This window comes from Dendrobium catenatum, unplaced genomic scaffold, assembly GCF_001605985.2.
Source record: "Dendrobium catenatum unplaced genomic scaffold, ASM160598v2 fragScaff_scaffold_621, whole genome shotgun sequence".
In the NCBI taxonomy this organism is placed as follows: domain Eukaryota; kingdom Viridiplantae; phylum Streptophyta; class Magnoliopsida; order Asparagales; family Orchidaceae; genus Dendrobium; species Dendrobium catenatum.
In genome coordinates, this window is record NW_021319083.1 from 6,725,716 (window position 1) to 6,753,354 (window position 27,639).

The following is a 27,639-nucleotide window of genomic DNA, read 5'->3' on the forward strand; positions in this document are numbered from 1 at the left end:
ACTTTTAATTCTATTTTTCTTATTCCAAAGAACAACTCTGTTAATAATTGGAATGACTTTACCTTTTTTTTATAAGTTGCTTTCTAAAATTCTTATGAGTCGATTAACATCTATTTTATTTAGAATTACATCTCTGTATCAAATGACTTTTGTGAAAGGGTGCGCTATTGCTGATAATATTCTGTTGGCCCATAAATTTCGTCAAGATCTTGTTATTAGGGTTATATGTGGTAACTTGATTTTTAAATATTATATTTCTAAGGCATATGATTACCTTGATTGGAACTTTCTTTATATTATTTTGTAGCATTTTGGTTTTGATTCTATTTTCATTAAGCTTATAAAAAATTTCATTCAATGCTCCTATTTCTCAATTATTGTTAACAGCAATAGCAATTATTTTTTTCAAATCATAACATGGATTGAGACAGGGTGACCCTCTTTCTTTTCCCTCTTTATTATGTGGATGATTACTTTTCTAAAGGTCTTTCCAACCTCTTTGAGAATTATCCTGGCTTTTATTTTAGAATTGTGGGTGTTTTTCTTATTTCTCACTTATATTTTACTGATGACTTTACTATTATTACTAATGCTTATGTTAACATGAATAATAAACTTATGGATTTTATATGGTTAGTGGTATTTATCTAAATAAAAAGAAGTGTTGTTTTATTACCCCCAAGAGAGAGTCTAATGACCACATTATGTCTATTAAAAACTAAACTGGTTTTGTGCATTGTCATTTACCTATTAAGTATTTTGGGGTTCCTCTTTTCAAAGGAAAAAAGAAAACTTTTCTTTTTCCTGATTTAATTACTTCTGTGTAGAATAAGCTTTTATCTTAGGATTTTAATTTTTTGAGCTTTGGGGGTAGATTAATTGTTTTCAAAAGTGTCCTATGTTCCTTGCATGTTTATATTTTTCAAATTCTGCTCCCTACTCAAGCGTTTTGCAATAAAATTTATAAATTAATTAAAAAACTTGTCTGGAAAGGAACAAGTAGCAACTTTAAAATTATCTAGTCCTCTTGGGATAATTAATGTGGTGTGTTGGAAGAGAGGCCTTGGGTTGTAAGAGTATGAATGTTTTGGCTTATGCTTTTTCATTCAACCTGTGGTACAAATTCTATGCTAAAGTGAGCCTTTGGGCTAATTTCATGTTTGCTAAGTATTAAGTGGGTAAACACCCTACAACGTGTTACTTCAACAAAGGTAATTCTAAAGTGTGGCAGAGGCTCTACAAAGTTAAATGGGATGTTGATTCCTTCATCTCTTGGGGACTTAGTAATGGTAATATTTTCTTTTGGTAAGACTGTTGGTTGGGTGACCAGTCTATTGATTTTATTATTAACTCCTCTTCCATTTCAGCCATTAAGGTGAATTACTTCATTAATGATAATTGTTGGGACTATCAGAAACTTGCTAATGTTATTCCTGACTTTATTCTTCAACAAATTTTGAACCTTCCCCTGAATACAATCTCTCATGATTTCGTTTTATGTTATTTGTCCAAGGATGGTGGTTTTAGATTAAAGGATGCTTGGCATACTTTTAGATCAAAGAAGGATGTTGATAATATCTTTTTTATGATTTGGCATAAAAGTATTCCTTTCATTGTGGATGTTTTTGTCTGGAGAATTTCACATAATTTCATTCCTACGAATGATAACTTAATTAAAAGAGGTTCTATTTTTCCTTCTAAGTGTCAATGTTGCTCTTATGTGGAGAATATGCATCATGTGTTTATTTATGGTCCTTTAACTATTAAAACTTGGGTCTATTTTGATGACTTATTTTAATTAAATTATTTTAATGCTAAATTGCCTCTTTATGCTATGCATAATTCTAAGTTTTTTAAGATTAAAGGGCAAATTAGAAATGTTATCCATTCTCTCATTTTGTAGAATTTATGATTGGATAGGAATAATTCTCTTTTTTAATGGTGTTGCTATGAACCATCATAGGATTATTCAGAATGTGAAAGATAAAGTTTTGGCTCTTTACATTGTCAAACTTCTCTCTCTTAAGAACTTTAAAAAGTATTATTTTGTGGCTTCTGCATTTGGTATTATTTGGGAGGTTGGTCTTAGTTCCAATGAGCCTATGGTTTTTTATTGGATCAAACCCCCAATAATTTCTATAAATTAAATGTGGATGGTGCTATTAGTGGCTCCTCCTAGGGGAGTGGTGGGGTTATCAGAGATAGTAATGGTACACTGTGTATGGATTTTGTTGGTCCTGTTTATAAGGAACGATGATGTGAATTATGTTATTATCTCAGCTATTCTTTATGGCCTTCATTTATATATTTATCTTGGCTTAACTATTATTGGTATTAAAGTCAATGCCAACTATAGTTTTCATTTTATTAAATTCTATCATTGATACGGTGTGTACTCCTAATTTGAGGGATATTAAGAACCTTCTCATTTTCATGAATTATTCCTAACATTTTACAAGGAGGGGAATACTTCTGTGAACTGGCTTGCCAACTAAGGTTGTAGGTTGGATTTCTTTTTTGAATTATCTAGTTCTAATATTCCTGCTCCTTTGAAAGGTCTCTTAAGATTAGATGCTATTAATTGACCCTATGTTAATCTTTATGGGTTGCCTTTAGTTGGGGAAGAAATTTTTGTTTACCTGGGGTATAGTGGTTGGTTTTTCATTTTTTGGCTGGTTGATGATTATGTGGTTTGGTGGTTTCTAGCTTCCTTATATCTGCTTGGGCTGCTACTGGTTCTCTCGATAAGGGTTGTATTATCCCAGTATTTTTTGTTGTTGAAGTTGTAGTGACCATTGGGGGGCTTGTCTTCCCTGTTTTGTCTCTTCCTGCTATTGTCCTAGTTTTTTCCTTGGCGACGTGACTCTCTGGTAATTTTATTCGGTTGCTTGGTTTTGGTTCTGGTGGTGTTGTTGTTCTCATTCTTTATTGTTTTTTTCCTAATTGTTTTAGTTTTGAGAGCTATTTGATGTCTAATTATGGTGATATTTGGAGGGAGTTTGTTAGTTGCTCTACTTGTTTGGTCTTTTGGAGATGTGGTGTTTTTTCTAACCTGCTCCTTAACACTAAGACCTTTTTTTATTTTGGTGTTATGGTGGCATTTGGGGGTTTTGGTCAGTGGTCATCCTTGGTTTGTCACTTGGTGTGGCAGTGCATTTCCTGGCCTGTCTCTAGAAGTTGTGGCTCTCTGGTTATTTTATTTGGGTGCTTGGTTTTTAACCTGGTGGAGATGTTTCTCTCGGTCTGGATTATTTTTTCCCAGCAGGTTTGGTTTTGGGAACATTTTGGTGTCAATTTTTTGTGGTGAATCGGTGGACTTTGCTGGTTGTTATTCCTATTGTGCAGCTTGGTGATGTAGTGTTTCTTCTTGCTAGTTTCTTAGCATTGTGAATCTCTGGTTGATTTGTTTGGATGTTTGGTTTTGGCTCGGGTGGAGCTAGTTCTAGCAATTATTCTTATCTCCTGTGAGCTTGGTGGGGCCTTTGTTGGATCTATTTTCTCGGTTATGCACTTTCTTTGTTCTCTCGGGTCTTTGTTGTTTGGGATTAGGCTAATGGCCTTGTTAGAGCTACATGTTGCTAGGCAGTTTTATTATTAATATCTTGGTGCTTTGTTGTGTTATGGGGATGAGTTATCCCTTTTGCTAGCATGGTGTTTTTCTGGAAGTTTCATATGTGTCAACTTAAATTGTTTTGGTAGTTCTTGTTGCTTCTTACTTTCATCCTTTTATTTTGTTTATCTGTGTGAGGTTTATTATTTTGATTACTATAAGATCATTTCACGTATCTATTTTTTCTCTGTCTTTTTCGTATATCAACCTTTTTTGAAGGATTTATTTTGTGCAGATGATCCTACGGTTGATTATTGGAGTGGTATCATGGAGCTTTCTACTGCCTTTTATTTTGATCATTCTTTTTGGGTGCTCTTTCTTGAGCACCATAAAATGTTACTAGGTTTTTATGTACTTGTGATTAATAGAGAACTCGAGCTCATGGGTTTTTTTCTATTTCTTTTTGTAGCTCTTTTGAGCATTAGGGAGCTTGAGGTCCCTTTAAGGACTACGTAATCATTTTATTTAATTAACGCATAGTCCCCTTTATGAGTTTCTCCTAAAAAATGAAAAATTAGGATAATAGTAAAAACCTAGATCATATTTAAAATAAACATTTATTTATACTTTATAGATTGGAAAAACTAAAAACTACCTAACTTACATCATTTAAATTATTGAATTAACTTAATTTTAGAAGTTATACCTTATACATTAACCTTTGAAATAAAGATGAATAATTAATGTTAGAGAATATATATGGGTAGATTAAAATTTAAAATAATAAGCAAACAAAATTTTGGATTTGTAAACCTATTAAATCCTTACATTGAACTCGTTAAGATCATAAGATAATTTTAAGAAACTAATTTTCAAAATCATTAATTATGTATTCTTGAATAGAATTCTAAAAACAAAAGAAAAGAAATGAAGAAAAATAAAAAATATTACCTTCAAAAATTAATTAAAAGTTTAGAATCTGAATATAATATTATACTTAAATTTTCAAAGGATAAGATGGGAGAACTAATACTAAGAATGGTAAACTTATGAAAATTTAATTTTAACTACAAACAAATCTAATCTTCAAGCTATATTATTCACTTGTAAAACTCAAAAGTCAATAATTAAATTTATAACCTATAAATTCAAATTAAGCAATGATAAGAGTGATTGCTTAGAATAATTATTTGTATTTTCCTAACTTGAGTTATAAACTTGTTCATTTTTTACTTGAGTAACAACACGTTAACAAGCACCATGGCAGTGGAAAAGCACCTTCGTTGAGGCACTAGGTCACTTCAAGAGTGTAGCGATACCGTTATTTTAAGTGTTCGAGTTCTAGTTACCATTTTTATGTTTTTCTATAAATAGTTGTGATGTTATGTTTGTAAGGAAGATTAGTCATAATTTGAATGCTTTTAGAGTAGTTTCTCTATTTCCCTCTTAGAGTAATGTCTATTGGAGGCTAGGGAGTACAAGGTATAATCGTTTGGAGTGTTTAACCTATATTTCTTGAAGACACTTTCTAAGTTAAAGGTAGTAGTGTAAATAAAATACTTTGATCTTTTTTGGTGATATCAATCTCTTATATACTTTTTTTTTTCATTTTTTTCCATGAATTTAAGGAAAATGAGTTTGCAAGTTATTATTAAAGGTATAGTTAATTCTCTTATTTTGGATTGATAATATAAAATGAATATTGAGTACTAATAAGGATAAAACATTTAAAAGATGCTTTTAATACAATCCCACTATTTAATTAATGCACATAGTGGTCATACGTGTAGTTAAAACATAGTGAGATGTATAACCATGACAGAGGAATGCATGAAAAAGTAGGAGCCTTAGGATAGGCCGTTTTGCATGCCAATACATAGGATGCAAAATATTCTAGGTTTTTAAGGAGATAATATAATTATAAGAGGTCAGAATATATCTTTTTCACCCCTTCATGCTCGATAAAGATCTAGAGAAGCATATGCTCTTAATCACATTATATGAAGAGTTTCATTTGGAAAAAATATACAATTTTATACCCATCAATCCAAAACACTTTAATTTAATATTGTATCGAATATTTTACTATTATACACAGTGATAGAAACTTTAAAATATCATTTTTAGTTCAGTTGGATAATTATTGTAATTGGAATAGGAAATACTAGTTTATTCCAAGTAAGCATGCTTTCATGTGGGTTTGACACTCTACTCTATCACTTTACAACTTGAATCAGCATATATACTCTCATATATTAAGTGGGCTTGTTATTAATTATATCAAAGAAAACATTAACATATTTTAGGAGTGATAGAGGTCTAGATTTTATATAATTCAAAATGTTGCTCCGAATCCCCCATCAACTATGCATATTTTAAATGTAGAGATCAAGTTTATATTGTGTTTACTTTTATACAAGTTTATTTTATGTTTACTAGTTTATCTTGATATTTAGAATAGATGAATAAAACTATGTGATAATTATTATAGGAATATTATTATACTAAAATAAAATTAGTATTTATTACATCATCCAATTTTACCTAGGCCGAACCATCAAACTGTGAATATCTCCAACTTTATTTTTTGTTGCGGATCTATGGCTTATGATTTTGATGATAGAAAACATTCTTATTTCTCTACGACTACCTTATGTACTGAAATTTCAGGTTCACACAATCGGACTGCAATTTGAAATCAACTCAAGATTGGGTAGACTAGGTCTGAGTCAGTTTGTACCCATTTTCCTTTCTTGAGTAAGTTGTATTTGGTGTGGTACTGGATGATTTGTAATCTTGGAAGATGTTATGTTGTACCCTAAAGATTTCTATTTTTTATAACATCGTCCGGGATGATATTTATATCGGACTGGACGATCTGTCCAAAAATAGAAACCCTAATTTGGGCATCCTCATTAAGGCAGCCGTCATTAGCTGATCGTCCTGGATGATACCTGTATCGGCCAGGACAATAGTCTCAATTCAAAAAGAATCAGCCTCCATAATCAGTTTAGGAATTCTTTGTTTTAAGAAATCGGCCCGGATGATATTCATATCGTCCGGGCCGATCTAACTCAATTATGTCTAAATTGATCTGATATCATTGGAAAGCATTAATGGTTGATTGATACGATCACATCATCCAGGACAATCACCAGATCGGCCGGGACGATGTCCTGGATGATCTACATCGAACAGCTCAATTTCAGGGTGATGATCAGGACGATTGAAATCTGTTTTAAACTAATCGGCCTGGACGATATGAATATCATCCAGAACGATGTAACCAATTTTCTTCTGATTGTCCCAAATCATCCCGAGCTGATGAGCTGAATTTGTACTGATCGACCAGGATGATATACCTATCATCCTGGACGATAATGTCGGCAACTTGCATTAATGAGCTCTTTTTAAGCTTTTCTATTTACTTGGCATGACACTTTGTAAGTGTCTTTTGGCAGCCATTGTAGCTTCGTTCTTGTGGGGGAAACTTGAAGAGAGAGCGTGAAAGGGAGTGAGGAAAGGGTGGAGTTTGTAGAGGGAGAAAATCCTGTGAGGGGGGACTCAAGGGAGTATGGAGGGGGATCCACACGGTTTCTCTGGCAAGCTCGCACCTGAATACCGTCATATTCAAGGCTTGTCTCGAGGGAAGTTCACCAACGAAGAAGATCTCTTTGGTGTCAAAGGACCCGGCGATTCCACCGCACCGTGGAAGGTGGAAGTGATTGTGTAAGGGCTTCTCCCTAATGAACTTTCTAGTGCTATCAGAGCACCTTCTAGTTTCATTTGAGCACTTTCATTTTTATAATTTGATTTGGTCTTCACTATTTTGAATACCATTGAATCCTAACATCCTTCTGTTTATTTCTAGTCAAAGATGCATGCACCGCCTGAATGCACATGTATAAGTGAATGAAGTAACATAAAATAAAGTAACAAATGTCACTATAAACAATAAATCATGGTCTCCAGGAAATGTAATGGCGGCCAATCTTTACTAACTACAAACTTGGATTTCTACACCTATATAATGATTCAAATCTTTATAAATGTGGTTTACTATTTAATCTTTGTGTCCTCTTGCTCTAGGTCTTCTATAGAGCTCTAAAAGATGATGTCTCTCAAGAGAACAAGGGCCATTTTCTTTAGACTCGTACAAGTGTATATAATAATAAGTAAGCCCATTTAAGTCTCTCACAACTGTTATACATTTACAACACAAACTACCTACACATTTACCTCTAAAATTTACATTTATATTGACACTTTACATTTTATATTTAAACATTTAAATTGACATTTTATACTCACTATATTGGTGTTGGTGTAATAGGTTAGAAAAAGTACATATCGATAAAACGTGTGCAAAAAATTGCATATTTGACATCCTAAAGTAATGGAAAGTAAATAATCATAGCATTAGACACCCTCCAAGCAAGGTATACAATCATACTAAAGTGCAGAATAGTATAATAATGTCCTAGCCTGCATTAAACTTTGTTGACCTAACAAATAAATGCTAAAGTGTTTGCTTGTCTGGCTTGGATATATCTTAAGTGTGTTGATGTTAAAATTGTTTATAGATTCACATTATTTGTTTGTTACAACCAAAATGGATTTAATTTGGATTTAAATTTTAATATTTTATATATTTATTAAAAAAAATTTATTTTAATGGTTAAAGTTTTTGAATTTTAAGTTTTATTGAACATTTGTGAGTAATAATTCCAAGTGAGGTTTGAAGTTAATAAACAACAATTCCTTAGGCTTTTGAATTTAATGCATTTGAATCCCCCCTAAAGGATAAAGCAAATGTTTTCAAACCTTTGGTGTCCCCATCACTCCAATTGGTTTTTTTTTTGAAGAATTGCAAAAGTTGCATTAAAATGAAAGATTAAACAACCTAATACAAACTATGAAGTAAAAACTAATAGATCCTTGATCAAATGAAAAAGGATCCTTATTGAAATCAATTTTTTTTTTAAATTAAACTTATTATTTTTGAAATGAAACCCACTATTTCCTATTTTAAAATCGTTGAGATGCAAGGGATACCAAAGAATTAAACAACCCAAGGGTTGATTAGTATCCCAGAGTTTCCATCAGGTTAAAAAATAAGCTAGTAAGGATCTCATAATCAAATATAATAAGTTTAAAAAACAAATAAAAAGGCAAAAGCGAAAGGAATCTACAACAGAGAAATATAAGACAATTACAAAAAAACTAGGACAATCACAAAATACCTAAGAATAACATTAATAGGTATTTAGGATGTCTTTTCCATCTTATAATGATGTAGTCTAAAGCAAGAGATTTGTTAAAATCCTTGGTCATAAGCTCCAACCTCTAGTAACTTTCCTCTTTGAAGTATGCAATGTAATTTTTGGTTAACATGTTACTTAGATAATTGGGAAGAACCTCTCTGGTAGCTCTTCTTTCTGAGATCAGACATCCCTCTTCTATTTTGCTCTTTCACCGGTCCAAGAGAATGTAATTCTTTAAACAACTTATGTTTATGCCCAGAAGAATCAAGCTCTATATTAGAACCCTTTTTATCTTTCAAAAAAATCATTTTTTTGAATTTCAGATTAATAGCAGAAATAGGAGTATCGATTTCCACAAAAGAAATTGCTGCTTTAGTTGGAGTAAAAACTGGTAACAACTCCTCAAAATTTTCTGACTTATCCATTTCGTCTGTTGAGACAATAGTTGAGATAGTTTCATCTAACTGTTCGGATAACTTGTTAGTTACCTAATTATTCTCCTTATCTACCTCCAGGTTATGTGGTAATTCAAAAGTTGAATTTTGAATTTTGAATTTCCAAAAAATAAGCTTGAACTCCTCGAATAGCTACAATGTCTCCTAAATGATTCAGCAAAATAGTTTCAACAAATTCTATGTTAATTTTAGCAAATAAACTTTGTGATTCACTGAATTCAAATTTGAATTATTAACAACATCCGACTCAATAATCAAATTTGAATTACTATTAACAGCAACTTCATCTCCTTCCTTGATTTCAGCAATTACTGCACTATGATAATTAAAATTTGCATTCTTCAATGGATCAACCTTCCTAGTTGCCTGATCAACAAAATCTGCATCTTTTAGAGGATCGGTCAAAGGATCAGCTACCAAATTGTTGTCTGCATCTTTTAGAGGATCTGTCATTGGATCGGATTCCAAATTGCTATCTTTGAAATTACAATCTATAAATGGATCAACATAACCTGCTTCTATCAAAGGCTCAGACACCAAGCTTTGATCTTTAGCATTCCTATCTTCCAATTGTTTATAAATTCCTTTTTCAAAAGAAGCCTTGGAGTGCTTTTTTACATAACTTTTCTTTTTAAATTTTACATGCATCCAAGGTCCATAAGGATTTTCCATATGGATTGAGCTTGAAGAGACATCTTTAAAATTAGGACAAACAGTATCCAAATGTCCTATTCTTCCACACTTGAAACAAATTGAAGAAAGATTTTCATATTCAAAATTTTAAAAAAATCTTCCATGCAAACCTTCAACCCAAACACCAGAAGGGAGTTTGGAATTCAAATTCACCCGAATGCATGCTCTAGCAAATTCTCTTCTTCTCCATCTAAACATATTATCATCTAACAATTGAGGAATCCCAATTTTAGAAACAATCATTGTGATATTAGATTCATCCCAACAATGAAGAGGTAGGTGAGGAAGACGAACCCATAATGGAGAGAAACTCCAACCAAGGAATTGGTAGAGAAGTTAGGTGACCACTTATCTAACCCAACAACAAAGCCTCCTACAAACCAAGGACCTCCATTAAGAACTTCTTCCATGGCCTCATGAGTTTGAAAGGAACAAAGTAACCAATCTAGACCAAGCAAGGTTATATGAAACCCTCCATATTTCATCCATTACTTCCTCAATTCAATAGCATATTGTGAAAAAGGTAAATCCTTACCAAGAATTTTCACCACTAACGATTTACTCAAAATTTGAATATTAGAAATTTCCTTCTCCTCGTCAAGTTTAACAACATTAGCCTCTTCAATCTCATTATGAATCTGATTAAAATTAATTCTAATGTGTGGTTTTTTTATCCACACATTAGAATTATCCAATTTTGATGAAATAATTGGATTAATGCTCTTATCATTATTAAATAAATAACTGAAACTGCTCCTTGAAGAAGAAGCCTCCTTGTCATTTGCTCTAGAGGTAATAGCCGATTTAGGTGCTTTCGGTATTTTTTTCCAAAACTGAAATTACCCCTTTCCCTTTACCTGACTCTAGCAAAGGCTTGTGTTTAGAACTTAAACCTCCCTCTTTGATGACTAGAGAAGATTCAAAAACCCGAAGAATGTAAGGGGAGATGAAGTTTGAAGGAGAATCTACCTTTTGAATCCAACATAATTGGACACGTGGTAGAAACAAAGGATTTGTTGTTCCGGTCATCCATAGATTACCGGCCACCTTCTTCCATCTCCAACTTTGGCACCCAAAATCTTCAAATGCTCCTTCAAAATCCTCCTAATTTTTTGGAGCTTCTCTCTCTTTTTTTTTTTGGCTGTCTCTTGTGCCCATACTCCAATTGGTTTAAGGTGAGAAATAATGGATCTTATTTCCATTATGATAAGTTTTATTTGTGAATAATTGATAGGAAGGCTATTTACAGAAGTCATCGATAGACTTGGACATGTTCATGCCTATTATTCTTTTTACATAGTTTTTTTTTCTATTAACCATCCTTTCCCATTATTAGGTAAGGTAAGGTAGTTTGATTTTTTTTCTTTATAGCTTGAAATAGTTTCTTTCGTTTACTTAATGCAATTTGCATTTCTTTAAAAAAAAGGATAAAGCAAATACATATAGCCTTGGATTCATTTATGATTTAATTAATTATAATTTTTTATGGAATAGTGGAAATTAAATACTTCAAATGGCTTGAAATATTTAATTAACAAGTTTTAAGTTTATCAAATTAATACATTTTTCCCTGCTACGGGATAAAGTTAATTCTCTAAGGGGAAAATGATATTTCACGAGAGAAAGAAGTGGGAGAAAGAAGCTCTGAGGAGAGAGTTTCAGGCTTATATAGTTTAAATTTTTATTACAGTGTTTTAGCAAGGAGACCATTTTCGTGGGGGTTAACTACCTTTCCTTGGTGGCTGATGGAGGGTCAGTTCTTAATGGTTATTCTGGGTTAATGATATTGTATGTAAGGGGTATTGGGTGTCTAGTTTGGTTTGCAAGTGAAGGGGTTCTTAATTGGGAAAAGGGAGCGAATGGGTTCTTGACTCGGAGACCTTTAGTGATCAAGATTGGTGTTATGGTGGCTTATCCTCTCGTGGTCATGATTTATGCAGAATTCTCAAATATTGTTGAGGCATCCTCTTCTATGAACTATATTGAGATTGTGTCGCTAGTGTGTTACCATATTATCTTATATTGGTTTGAAGGATCAAATTATGTGGGAGGAATCAGGAGGTGGTTTGGTATAGTAGGTGGTAGATTTGCTGCAATGGGTTGGCCTTTGGTCATGTTTTTGGGTGGTGCTGGTTTCACTTCTCCTAGTGGAGCTAAGCCCTTGTCCTCCTTTGGGAAAGGGATACAGGTCACCCAAGTATTTTTCCTCTATGGAGTATCTATTCAAAAAATTTGTTGGATCTTCAATATGGTTGATAATGAATCTTCCTCTTCATCTAGTCAGGGTAGTAGACATAATTTTCTAGGCCTTTTCAAAGATCTTCCTTCTCTAATTCATGATAGGTTTGTATTTTGTTCTCATGTTATGTTTTAGTCTTGATATTAGGATTTTGATAATTCAGTGGGTCAATAAGAATCTATACTACAAAAATTTCTAGAAACTTTATTTAATTTTTATCCTTTTTATTCTTCATATAATTCACTATTAAGTTGTTTGCTAAAATCCCCTTTAGGGGTTGGTTTGAATAGTGATGTTGTGGTGTTGGATTTGGTGAAGAAGAATGGTGGGGGTGATGATGTTGCATCTATGGATTAGGTGGTTGGGTATCCTACAAGTGTTATGTGGATGTCTAGCTCTGATAAAGGGAAGAATGTTATAAGAAGTATTGGTTCTCCTGTTGGATGAGCCAGTAGGGTGTACAAGGTGGAGTTTTGTTGGAAGGTCAATTATTTGTATCTAAATGTTTGTGGTACTTTATCCTTGGATGATCAATGCCATGTTATAGTAGTTGTAGTGATACTTTTGGCTAGACTTTCTCGGGAGGACAATGTTAGGCTTCCTAAAGGATTTATGGAGGGTTCAAAACAAGGGAAAATATTATTGAAAGGCTTGGAATCAAGGACCTTTGATGTTGAGAAGATTATGTTTAATCAAATGGTGGCTAAAGAGTTATTGCATCTGAAATGGAGCATTCTCATGTATTGGATATTTTTTGAAGGTGGTGCCATCTTATGTTAATGATGCTTGAGTTATGGAATCTAATAATTTTCATCAAGTTGATTATGAGGATTAGAAGGTTGGAGTTATTACATCTTAAGGGATTCTATTTTCTAAACTGTCATAGGAGGACATTATGAGACTTCCTAAAGATTTTATTTTAGGTTTGACGGGGGATAAAACCTCAAAAGACCTCCAACCCATGGTATTGTGAACTATGAGGATGGCTGGATTAATATATTGTATTGTTGTAAATAGATAAATGGAAACCAATGTATAGGAGAGTGTATGGAATGGATTAACAGTAAGCCAACCATTAAATCTTCTATTTCAGCTTCTTCTTTTAATCTTATTGTTAGACCTAAATTTAACAAAAATGAATTTAGTTCATTAGATGCTAGATTAGGTGGATCTAATGGAAGGCTATATAAGAAACTCAAGCTCGTAGGGCCACTTGAAGCTTTACAAATGATAAGTGGTAAAGTGATGGGTGGTATCGCTACCCCTTCAATTAAAGTAATGAATATGATGTTTAGAAGAAAAAGGGTGGGACTTTGGATGAATGAGGTGGAACTAGGGCCTTAGGGAATTGACAAATTCATGAAGGAAGCTTGTTTACATTATGATATTCTAGTAATTGATTTTGGGAGTCTTCCTAGTTTTCAACTATTAACTGATTGAGAACTTTTGGATACTAATCAACCTTTTTTGTTTTCTTCATACTTTTGGTGTCCCCAACACCCTCATTAGTTCAAGGTGAGGAGTAATGGATCTTGTTTCTGTTATGACAAATTCTATTTGTGAATAATTGAAAGGAACACTAATCAAATTGAACGAGTTAATATGCATGGTTGATAGCTATATTTGTTTTTGGGCATCATCAAGGTAATCATTTCTTTTTGTTTACTTTACTTTTAAATAAACCTTTCACTCTCCTTGTATGGATAAGAGAGGCAGATAGCTTTATTTCTTTTATAGTTCATAATAGATGCAAATCCTAAGAAAAAAAAAAAAAGAAGGACAAAGCAAACGAATGAAGCCTTGGAATTTTTCTAGGGCCATAATTTTTAAGATTTAAAATTTCATAAATATTTTTATTTAACTTTTATGGATTTAATTTGTTTAATTTATTTATTTATTTATTAAAGTTAATTAAACCCTTTATATGGGAAAAAATTATGGCCCTAGAAAAATGAGCTAAATTATTTCAAATGATTATGTGTTCATCACCATAGGTCATGGAAGAATTAAAGTGAGATGCAATCTAAAGATTTTAAATGATATCTCCCAATATATAACTTTATTTATTTAATTTGATTAATTTTTAATTATGATCCAAGTCATAAGTAAAATATTTTTTTTAGTTTTCAATGAATTTTAAATTTCCTTGATTATACTCGAAATTCCAAGTTCAATGTATTTTATTTTATATTTTTATTATTTTTCCTAAATTAATTATTCATTTACAAAAGTTTAGGCCAAAATAGGGGCTGATTTTAGGGATTATTAATTTTATAAGTAAATGAACCCTAAATTCCATCAAATTAATTCTTAGGATTTAAGATCACACTAAGTTAACTAGGTTTAATTTTCATTCTATTTTGACGTGAAATGAAATCACAATAATTTTTTTTAAGTTTACTAAGCCTAGACGTAAGTTCAATTACCAAGGTTATATACTATTTCAAATGGATTTAAATCAAGTGTATATAACCCTTATTCAATTATGCACAATTTATAGCAAATAGAAAGTCTAAGGCTCTATGGATTGTCTATAATGAATTTCCAAATATTTAGGTTAAATTTTAACCCAAATGCTTAGAAATTTAATTCAAACTAATGTGGATTCTTACTGAGGCTTAGAAAATTATAGGAAAAATAGAAAAATATAACATCTGATAATATCTTCCAACCAAAATTGAGCCCTAATTGATAAGTATACAATGTTTAATTAGTGAAAAATAGAAAACTATATTGGCTAAATTCCTTCAAAATAATACTCATCAATTTGCACTTGAACTTCATTTTATTGGACAAAGCTTCCTCTTGTGAATCCATAGAGTTCTAGATTGCTTAATGTAGCTTAGTAAATCATTTTCATTGATTTATTGAAGCTATATGCATTAAAATCAATTTATAATTCTATTTAACTCAAATTCATACGATATTACTGACTGGCATGCACTTTATAAATTGTGCACTATGATTGGGTGAAGGATTTAATGTTGGTCACCACTTAAACACCTTAGAAATCTCATTACACATTTAATTAGATGATTAAATGGATACAATCTAGCAGATCAAAACTACAGGTCGGGGGAAACAGAGATAAATGATATAGTGAAATATGGACCATCTGAACAAATAGATGACAGATAGATGACACAAATTTTGTCTCTTACTTTTATACACCCGAGCTCTTCAATCTTTGTTCAATTTGTATTGAGTTATAATTTTAACCCCAATGCATGTAGTGATTTTTAGAGCTTTGTATGCACCTAGCATATATCATTAAATCCATATTATTTAAATATAACCTAGAGAGTATGATTAGGATTTAACTTTAACACAATGACTATTAGTGCATGATATTAATTCCAATATGCTCCTATGCTCCTAAGAAAGAATTTTGGTGAAGAAACTATGACTGAAGGAGAATGGAGAGTAAGTTGGTTAAACTGTGAATGAAGTTAGTTGGAGCTGGGGGGATTTCATCATCGAAGATGTACGACACTTGAATAATAGCTTTTTGGCTCTCTTTATAGTGTTTAAAAAAATGCTTGGGATTTATCAGGCTTAGTGTCTAGGATGTGTCCATGTATGCTAGATAGTTATGGAGCAAGGAGTGGAAAGGGAGATGAAATGAAAAGCTAAAAATGACACTTGGGTCAAGACTCGCATGGGGGGACCATTGGGTTAGGCTCAGGACAAATCAGGCCCTTGGGGTTAATAGAAGAAATTTAAGAAGAATTTGAGTGATTAACTAATTAACTCATGATAGTTCACTCTATGGAAGCATTTTACTCAATCTAATTTTGTTTTACCCAATATAGTTGAATTCATTAGGTTAGACTTTGACTCAAGGGTCAAGGTAACTTGGTTTAAACTTTTAGGATCTTTAATGAATATAATCGAGTGAGTTTGACAAATTGATAGATGCAATTAGAGTCAATGCAAGAGTTTGGTCTATATTGAGCTAGCTTTAGCTATCTCAAATAGGCTGGCTGGGTCAACCCTTATCTTATTAAGCTAGGGTTTATGGATTTGAGATATGAAGTTCTTAAGGTACGGATTTGAAATGAATATGCTAATTTCTAGTATGATGCAGTCTACAAGGTGATCAGGATTTGAACTAAGGTTCTTACTTAGATTTGTATTAATAAATAAACCTTTAGTATTTAAAAGGGTTTAGGGGTGTTTAGGTATACTTCTAGGAGCTTGGGGATTCAATGATAAGGTGTAGGTTAATTACCCAAGTTACCAAACTAAAGGTAGGGTAATTCATACATAATAAAATGTGGGGTGTCATCCTATGGTCAAATAAGGTCAATGAGGAATGAGTGGGAAATTGACATGCCAATGTAGGAAATCTACAGTTGGGTCCCTACTACTTCATAAAGTATAATGTAACACTATAGAAATATAGTGTTAGCTTGAAGTAAATTTTAAGTATTATAATTTCAATGACCTCATCTAAAAATAAGGTCAATATACATCTAAATTAATAAATTTTAAAACTTAAAGCACCTAAATTAAACCTATATTTTTTTACTTTATCTTTTTAGGCTATGGTGAATGCATTTCATGATTGTTCAGGATATACTAATTTTTGAGTTTCATTGCACTTGGAACTTTATAATTATTTCATTCTTTATAACATAAAACTAAAATCCAAACAATATATCTAAAATTATCAAAAAAATCTTTAAATTATTAAATTTTGAATTTGAATTAAATCTCCTATGTTATTAAATAAATTAAATAGTAGAAAATATAATATTAAGGGTTAAATAAGATTAACCAAAACACATAATTTTGCAAGCACTCAGTAATGTTTGATAAGATAATAAACTCTAACTTTAGGTTAGGAGTATCATTTTTTTATATGTTTTATTTCTTACACTTATTGATGTATATGTTCAGTGGTGTCCATGTCAATGTGTGATTATGGCTTGGTTTGATTGATGCTTATGATGATATAATGATATACATATGGGCGAATTGATATTTGGGCTAGGATCACCTATGTGCTAATTAATATTCCATTTTTTTTGTAGATGGACATACTTATGCAGGACGATAAATAAAAAGGGGAAAATAAAATTTTAAATTCATATATACATGCTTTAATAAGAATTTTATGCTATTACCCCCCGCCCCCCAGTAAAAAAAATTATGAATAAGTTGAGATTGCTTAAAAAGAGAAATGATTATTATTATGATAAGTTAATTGTGATTATTTATATAAATTTCTTTGTATATTAACCTGGCAGGGGTGTATGGAGTAATATCCATTTCATAAAATATAATTATAAATATTTATATAAATTGTAAAAGTGTTGTGAAAGTCTTAAAATGAGGTTGTTTATCTTAAAGTAAAAGAAATTCAAAAGAATGAATATTCATTTTGAAGATGATGTCTTTCGGAATTCTTTTAGAAAGATGATCGTTGCTTGCAGAACATGAAGTCCTGGAGATAAACTCATTTTGTTTTATTTGGCTTGTGTCATTTTTTATTTAGAATTCCCAGTATATTGTTGGAGAATGTTGGAAGAAAATCACAATGATTCAGGGTGCTCTCCTATTTTTTCATTGAATTCTACATTGAGAATAACAAACCATTTGGGATAAAAACACAATATTTAAAGAAAAAAATTAGGTGTTAGAAAATATCATTTATATCATCAAAAAAAATTCAAAGAATAACATGTCATCTTAATAGATGAATATAAGTTTCTATTAAAGAGTTTGCAAACATAAATGGGATTTTAAAATTTTGACTATTTTTACAATCAAATGCAATGATGAGAATAATAAATCATATATGGATATGAGAATATTATTATATAGTTATTTTAAAGAACTAACATGTTTTAAAAAGTGAACATTTTTTTATATCAATAGAGCGAAGTGAATAAAAAATAAATACAAAATAAAAAAACAAATAAGCGATGAGAATATTATATTGTTTTTGAAAAAATTATAATTGCATTTTAAAGTAAATGTTGTTTTGAAAAGACTAACTAAATTTCTAAATTTGTCTCCTACATTAAAAAAATTGTGTTTATTTATTCTAGAAGAGACCAATGCTAGATAAAGAAAGCCCTTTTTATTTAATTATTTTTAGGGAGGGTTCTTAAGAAAAATTCTCAATTAAAGATGTGATTCATATTCTATAATTACAAAGTTTTAGACAAGGATAGGAGCATGAATTTCCAAAGGGGTAACTTAGTATTAATTTTTTCTTACCAAGCAAAAGAAATATAAGTAGGGGTAATAGATTCTTAGAGACTCATAGCTAAGCACTACTCATCCAATAATGGCATTTAAAGTTTAGATGGAATTCAAGGTTTAGTTAAAATTTTATTTGAATTTGAGATTATATTCATAGAGGATAATGACTTATTTGATTTTGGGTCTTCCGTAAAATCTAAAACTATAGTGAATCACACAAAGTAGCAATTCAATCTAATGTCACAATATAGAAAATAAAGAAATTGTCTAACACATACAAAATAAAGAAGAAGTGTTTTAGGAATTATCATACACTTCTAGACTTTGTTCTCACCTGGAATGGAATTGTAGTTACAACTCAACCTAATCACTTCAAAACCATGATCTGAGTCAAATGTACAATACAAGATGGGTGAGTTATTGTTATTATTTTAATTTTTTATAAAGTAGGGTTAGATTCTAAGAAATCCAAGACTGCCCTTAAAGATGACTAGTGGATTATTATTCTAAAGAAAGAAAATGTGAATAATTTAATTATTTTAGTTGGTTTTAAATATAATGCATGCCAATGGTCTCTATGAAACAATCAAAATTTGAAGTTTTAAATAGGCTTAAAATTAGGTTTTATCCTAAAAGAAAAAAAAAATTACTGGAGCTAGAGCAACACTCTAATAAGTATAGTATTCTACCTCTACCCACAGGTGGCAAGGTACCTAAAGAAGGAGAATACAAATTTAATATGCATTATGATATACAAGCAGTTCCTAACTTACGTTCTAAATAGATTATCTAGCTATATCATTATATAAAATTTTATAATTTAATTAAGAGCAGAAAATTTATTTTCTTCATAAGGATTTAAGCGTAAATTCAAGTAAACACCACATGTTGAGAGGTACTTACAAAATATAGGAGTTCTAATGTGTGCAAAAAAGAAACACACTATAGTATAATAATAATAATAATAATAATAATAATAATAATAATAATAATAATAATAATAATAATAATAATAATAATAATAATAATAATAATAATAATAATAATAATCACAAATTTTCTCTTTTAAGATGTTAAGGGAGCTTTTTAAATTTTGTGCCAAAAGCCTTCTATGTTCTCTACTTACCCTTCTTGGTGATTCTTTTATCTTCACCATTAATAAGTTAATCGTAGATTACTCTACGTTACCAGTTCCATCATAATTTATGCAAAATATATCAAAAATTTTCTTACCACTTGAACAAGTTGAAACCTACATGTAATCTAAATGTTTTAAAGTATAAAAAAAATAGTTAAGGCGTTCTAAATTTAGATGTGCTAGATTGTGACCTTCAAAGGCCCATTTGGTAACAGGAATCTCTTCTTTAACTCCATTCAAAAATTTAAAAGGAAACCTAACTAGTTTGAATCATATAACACATACAAAAATCTATATATTACAAAAAAGTGAACATAGTAATCTTCCAAAAATAAAAAGGAATATTATCGAGTAAATGAAGTCAGTTAATAAAATACCCTTCTAAGTTATTACAATTTTTAAAGGGTTTCATATGGATCTACTCAAGGTGTTTAAACCTAATAACGAGAGAAACTATCTTTGATACGACTTTAAAGTGCTATGATGTATAAAGATGAGGGAGGGGGTGGGGTGAATTAGTATTTTTAAAAACATTTCTTAACTTGAAAATTAATCATAGAAACTTGTGGAAGCTTTAAGAAAAATTTTCAAACTAAATTAAAGAAACAAATTTTTTTAATTAAAAAAAAATTAGAAAATACTCAATTTTTTGTCTTTTTATCTTCCAACAGAAATTTCAATAAGAAATTCTTAACAATAACTTTCCAAAACATCAACTAAATAAACCTAAGTACATGAAAGTAAATGCAAGAAAGTAAGTTCAAAAAATAAGAATATGAAAAACAAATTTATTATGTTTCAATCAAATCGACTTAAATCAACTCTCTGAAGGTCCTCCTCTTATGGTAATGTATTAACTAGTTATCTTTCAGCTCTTAGTCAGGTGGAGAAACCCTTCTCCCTTACTAGGTGGAGAATGACCTTTAAAGACTCTTGTGACCTCTAAGAATATCCATCCTTCCACCTTATGACCTCTAAGAGATGATGCTCCCTACTTCAGCTCCTCACTATGGTAAAGATGTTGCTCCCTCCTTCAACTCCTTGCTACAAAAAAATGGAACTCCCTCCTTAAGCTGCTTGCTAAGGCAAAGACATTGTTCCCTCCTTTAGCCCATCATTATGGTATTGATATCATTCCTCCTTCCACCTCTTGGTATATCAAATATGTCATCCCCTAGCCTTATTGGTTAGTAAGACTTTTGCCAAAAGACTCTTCCTAGAGCTCTTCTCTAGGAACACCAATATCATAGCACAAAGGACCATAAGGTGCGAGAAGAATGGAAATAACTATGTGAAAATCCCTCACACCCATTGACACCCTCAAGGAAGAACTCCCTCAATCTTACCTTCTCTTTCTCCTGAAGTGGTTTGGACTCTCACATAAGCAAGGAGACTCCCTTCTCCTTCTCTGAAGCTCTCTTATAAAAATAATTCCCTCTAGTACTCAACTTGTTGGACTCAAGACTCTTACTTTTATGTTGCATTTATAGAGTGGGCTCTTAAAAATTCTAATTTTTAAACTAATTATTCTTATTATATAGCTCAAAACTCATATTGTGTTATTTTATTAGTTCAATTTCTATCTTTGATTATCTTATATGATGAATAAAATGCATTACAATAACTTATATTGAATCATAGATCATCTATCATGGTCTAAGGTTTGGCTTACAATCTCTCTATTGATTATCATATACAATGGTGATCTTATAGTATGATCATTAATAAAGATTTAACCCTAATTTGATTCCTTAACCCTTATGATTAAATTAAGAAATTTTAATTCATATTTGTATGATACAAACTACATATAATATGATCCATTCAAATTTTAAAATTTAAAATACCCTAATTTGTAATAAGGGTTTGACAATGGGATTTATTAATGTAATATATCATTCTGCATTATTGGCAGTCATACAATATAATTAGTTATAATTCAATTTTATTAATTTTATTTAATTAAAAATTTTAATTAATTTTGGTCGAAAAGATTGTAAAGTACGATTCAGATCGTATAATATGATTATAAAAAAATCAAGTGTTTAATTTTTATCCCCCTTGTGAGTGTGTGATCAATTATTTAGTCAACATACACATAATACATAAAATAATTCAATAAAATATAAAAGTATAGACTATATCATACATAAGTTGACTTTAAACTTAAAGCTACACTAGCTTGACTGTTATTTCATCAATTCTACTTGATTTAGGTTATATCTGAAATGATTAGATGTATAAAGCATAAATAAATAAAAATATCATCCAATAATATTTGTATTCATAAAAACATCAGGTCAGACTCTTAGATTATAACAAGTTTGGTGTCTAAATAAGTTCTTAGGTTACCCCATATAGTCCTTATATGTTGGCTCTAAACTATGCTAGGAAGACATAAGCACTAAGGATAGGAGATAATGGAAAAAATTGACCTTATATAAAAATTAGTCAACAAATGAGCTTGTAAACCATTTACTTTAATGTAGACACTAGGCTATTTATTAAGTGGCACATGCCACATGGTCCTTTTTTTTCTTTTATATATTATGATTAATGATTATTTTTCATTGATTGTTTATTGTTACATAATTGTGGATTAGAATTACCATTTTTTAAGTTACATTACATGCATATATTTTTTCCAAGATAATGTAAGGCTTCTAGGATCTTTGTTGCCTCCTTTATATCTTAGAGAGCATAACATGCATATTTAATTTTTTTAGTACATAAATAAAACACTAACCTTCTAGTAGCAAGCGAGCAGTGGCCTAAGCAATGGTGTTGCATCTATTATTCTTAATTGTATAAGGTCATTATGCTACATGATTTTCAAAGAAAATTAGTCATATATATTATATTAGTTCATATATAATATTTAGACCTTAGGGATTACTTAAGTGCATTCAAACTCCTAGCATATTAAATAAACCATCATTTGAATTTTTGGATTGTAAACCCATCATTCATAACTAAACAATAGCATGCAATTCCTACTTTTTTTACCAAAAATTATTATTTTAAAGAACTTTAGGTTTTTTAGTTGGCATTCTACTCTAGAAAAATGTAAGTGCAATAATGTTGAGCCTCATTTTGAAATCTTTTAAGATTTTAAATCTATAAGTCCCACTACATAAATCCATATACTTTTTTTTTAGTAGGATTGAATCGTTGTCTTGCAATGATTCATCTTAGGTCTAGGTATTAAGGCTAAGTGAAATCATAAGTTCTCACCCTTCATGAATAGAATCCCAACAATATAATAATTAGATCAACTTAAATAAAAAATATCATCATGTTCTAAAACATTAACCCCCGCCACCTTTTTTTTTTTGAATTGAATGTAGATTAACATTTCTATCTACTGAGATAGTATGTCAGTCTCTATGCTATATTGAAAAACAAAAAGATAAAATTTATTTCCATTTCTAAATTGATTGTTGAACATCATTTGGATCTTTTGAGATAACATAGCGTTCTCTATGTGGTATTTGACTATAAAAATATTAATTTCAAAATTGCATGAAAGTTTATTTCCCAACATAAGGGTTTTAATGCTTAAAATATTTACTAATCATAGGGTTTAGTACATGACTAACTTATATTTGCTTTAAATTTATATTTATAATTGATATTGTGTTTATTTTTCCTCCACTCTATGATATAATATGTGTTTATTGCAAGTGATTTTATATTTTATACATTTCAAGAATTCATTTTAAATTTTCAAAGTTTTGTTATATTATTAGGGTTTCCTTTAATGGCTTAAATAGGGTTTATAATTTTGACTACAATATGATATCAAACTTTCATAAAATTTTAATCCAAAATTGTTAGAATCCAAAGGTGTAAACCTAACAAGCTTGAGAGCATTTGGGGTTTTATTTTATTTTGTATATTTACTCTATTTTAAAATGTGTTTGTTAGTAATAAATCATTAAGTGGACTTTATAATATAACTAGAGGCCCCTAATTTTTATTATAGGTTCTCTTGGATTTTTGGAGTTCATTAAACTTTAGTTTGAATTTTTAGAATATATATATATTCAAGTGCACTTAAGTTTTCCTAAAAAAAAGTTTAGATTTAACGTTTGAAAATTTTATAACCAAATGGATTCAAACTTCCTTGAAAATTTTATAACCCTAAGAGCACATCCTAAAAAATTCAAACCATTTAGACCACTAGAGAAGTTCCTACAATTTTTTGAAGCTCGCTATATCAATGGTATACACAACTTATTTTCAAAGTTGACATCACTAAAGCTTATGATAACCTTAATCAGGAATTTCTTTATACCATTTGAAGGCTGTTTGGTTTTAGTTTGCCATTCATTAATCTTATTAAAAATAGCATTGAGCTCTATTATTTCCCTGTTATTATTAATGGTAAATCTTGTGGCCTTTTCAAATCTTCTCATGGTTTAAGACAAGGAGAACCTCTATCTCCTTCTCTTTTTATTATTAATGTATAATTCTTATCTCGTGGTATTAACAATCTTTTTAGGATTCACCCTACTCTGTATTATAGAATGGGTTTTGGTCTTCTCATCCCTCATTTGAGCTTTGCGATTGATTTCATTATTTTCTCTAATGGTTTTATTAAAATTTTATATATTATTTTGTAAATTTCTTAGTTCTTTTCAGCATGCTAATGGTTTAATTTTTAACTCCTCTAAGAGTTTTTTTATTCCTGTTAAATCTATTTCTTCTAATCGTATTGATAGTATTGAAAAAAAAAAATGGATTGAATAAGAAACTTCTACCATTAAAGTATTTGGGCACTCCTCTTTACAAGGGTAAGAAACATTCTCTTTTATATGATTATATTTTCTCTACTATTCATAAGAAACTATTTTCTTGGGCTTTTAATTTTCTTTCTTATTGTGGTAGACTTATTCTTATTAAACATATTCTATGTTCTATTCCTATATATTTGTTTCATACTTTGTATCTAACTTTAAATGTTTGTAGTATAATGGAGACTTTATTTAGTAAATTTCTCTGGGGTTCTAAGGTTGGGAATCACTCTATTATTTAGGGCTCTTGGATAAATTATTCAGGGGCTATAGATGAGGGAAAATTTGGTTTAAAAACCTTTATTGATATGACCAGGACCTTTAATCATAAATTTTGGTTTTCTTTTAGAGCTAAAAAGAGTTTATGGGCCAAGTTTATGGTTTCTAAGTATTGTGGTGGGAAACATCCTTTGATTCATGGTTCTAGAAATGGTGACTCCTTCAACTAGAAAAGATTATATAAAATTAAGCGGGAAGTGGAAGAATTCATTCAATGGGGTTTGGGAGTTGGAACATTTTCTTTTGGCAAGATAAATGGTTGGGTAATTTTTCTATTGATAATCTTTTATATGCTCACTCTATCTCTGCTTGTAAAGCTAAAGATTTTATTAGCAATGCGGGTTGGAATATTGATCTTCTTTCTACTTTTGTGCCTGATTATATTATTAAGTTAATTCTTAAGATTTTAATCCATTTAGAGAATGAGCATTACATTTTGTATAATTTTTTTAATGGTGATAAATTTGAAACTAAACAAGTTTGGAATTCTATAGGAATAGTGTGCTTAAGAACTCTCTTTATTTATCTTTCTAGCAGGCTAGTATTCCTACTACTTACTCTTCCCTTCTTTGAAGAATCTTGCATAATTACTTGCCTATGGATTCTATTATTTTAAATAAAGGTTTCTATATTGCCTCCAAATGTCAATGTTGCTATCACGTTGAGAATATGAATCATTTGTTTATTCAAGGTCCTATTGCTATGAGAGTTTGGATTCATTTTGACAATATGTTTAATGTGGTTTCTACTATTCATTTTAATTCTATTGGTGATCTTCTTAAAGATTGGTTTATTCCTACTAAAGGTCATATTAGGAATATCCTCTTTGTCATTATTTGCTAGTTTTTATGGAGTAGTAGGAATGATTTGAAACATGAGAATATTAAAATGGATGTTATAATGATCATTTCTAAAGTGAAGAATAAAATTTATCAGCTTTTTGTGTCTAAGATTTTGAAGGATGAATCTTTTAAAGGTTTTCTTCATGTGGCATGTGAGTTTGGTCTAGTTTTTAGTCCATACACTACTAAATGTAATGACAGGATTATTTGCTGGAGAAAGCCTTTGGAGGGCTATTTTAAACTTAATATTTATGGTGCTAGGAATAACCTAAATGGAAGTTATGTTTGTACTATTATGGAATCTAACAATTTTGTGAGTGTGGCTTTTGCGGGTCCATCCACTGTTATCAGTTCCATTCAAGCTAAAATCAAGAGTCTCCTATTTGGGATTCAATTATGCATTTCTCTTGGCATCACTAATATATGGATTAAAGTTGATTCTATGCTCTTGATCCATTATGTTGATGGTAACATCTCCACCAATCCTGCTAATTACTCTATGTTAAGAGATATTAAGTACTGGCTTTCTCTCATTACTTACAATATTTCTCATATCTTGAGGAAGGGGAATGTTGTTGTTGATTCCCTGTGTAAATTGGGTTTTAGCTTAACTGATTTTAATGAATACTATGATCATACTCTCCCTAAAGAGATTAAAGGTTTGGCTAGATTAGACCGGTTGGGTCTCCCCTACATTCGCTTTCAATGGCTATTTTTGATTTTGGTTCTATTCTTATTTTTTGTTGTTTGTTGGTGAGTTTTGGTTTTATGTTACTCTTTTGGGTCTCTTTTGTGTTACTGGTTTGTTTTATTTCTACGACCTTTGCTCTTATCAGTTTGACCTCAATTTTTTGGATATTCTTATTCTCATTTTTGTTAGTTGATTTTTCCTATTGTGGTTGGTGGAGGATATAAGGGAGATATAAAAATTAACGTGTTTATCTCCATCAAATTGGAGGTTTAGGGTTTGGAAGGCTTTATTGATAACTACAAGGGAGAATGACACTCATTTCCCTCTAACCAACAAACGATTATTTTCAAGCTTCTTCATTGGGTTTAAAAAACCTCACTCTAGAATGGTAGTTTTATGGACTATAAGTTATTGTGATCTCTCCTTCACTGTAGAACTTACAAACCTCCTGGCATTATAGTAGGTTGATCCTAATCTCTTCTTAGCATTACTTTGCTTAGGGGCCATTTACATGTTTCAAATTCGATCACACGCATGAAATCAAACACTAAAGAGGCTTGTAATGTGAAATAAAATATAGTAGCCAACTTTCTTATATAAAATAATGGGTGCTGCATCATTGAACTAGGTAGCACTTCGGTGCTGGTCAAATTTGGTCAAAGCTAGTACGAGAACTATGCCACTAAAGTTAGACAATACTACGGTGTGACATGTGTAATTTTATGTTTTAGCTCTATTTAAATATATATTTTTATTGGAATTGAAATAGCACTTCAACGCTCAATAACTTAGCACAACAATGCTCTAATTAATTTTTCCATAGAAGATCTACACTTATGGCTCAATCTAACACACATTTTCAAAATTTACAATAAGAAAAAATCATACAAAACCAAAGTGACTTCTAATAAAAAATATGAGCATAATTCACACATAATCTATGCTAAGTAAACAATAAATGTATAGAATTAATTGGTTGCCACCCAAGTAGCTCTATGTTTATAATCTTTAGCTAGGCTATGCCTCTCTCCTATCTTGGATAAACAAACTCCACAAAATTCCGTAGGAAATCTTTGTCCCCTTATAAATATAGCTTCAATCTTTGACAATCGATTTTGATGATCTGAGAAGTCATGTTATCTATAATATCTATAGCTCCATAATAATGCATATTGACAATAGTTAATGGTCCTAACCACCTAGACTTTAATGTCCAAGGAAATAGTTTTAATCTTGAATTATATAAAACTACTCATGCCATTTTTTATTTTTTTTTCCTTATATAACATAGAATTTTCATAAGCATTTTTTCTAAATTCTTCAACTCATTCAACATAATTTTCCATTTTTTCCTTAGCTTCCTAGTTATGGTTATAATTTAATTCTTTTATTTCCATTTGCTTTATACTCTAACTCTAAGGGTAATTATCTAGCTTTTCCAATGATCAACCTATAGAGAGACATTTCAATGGGAGTTTT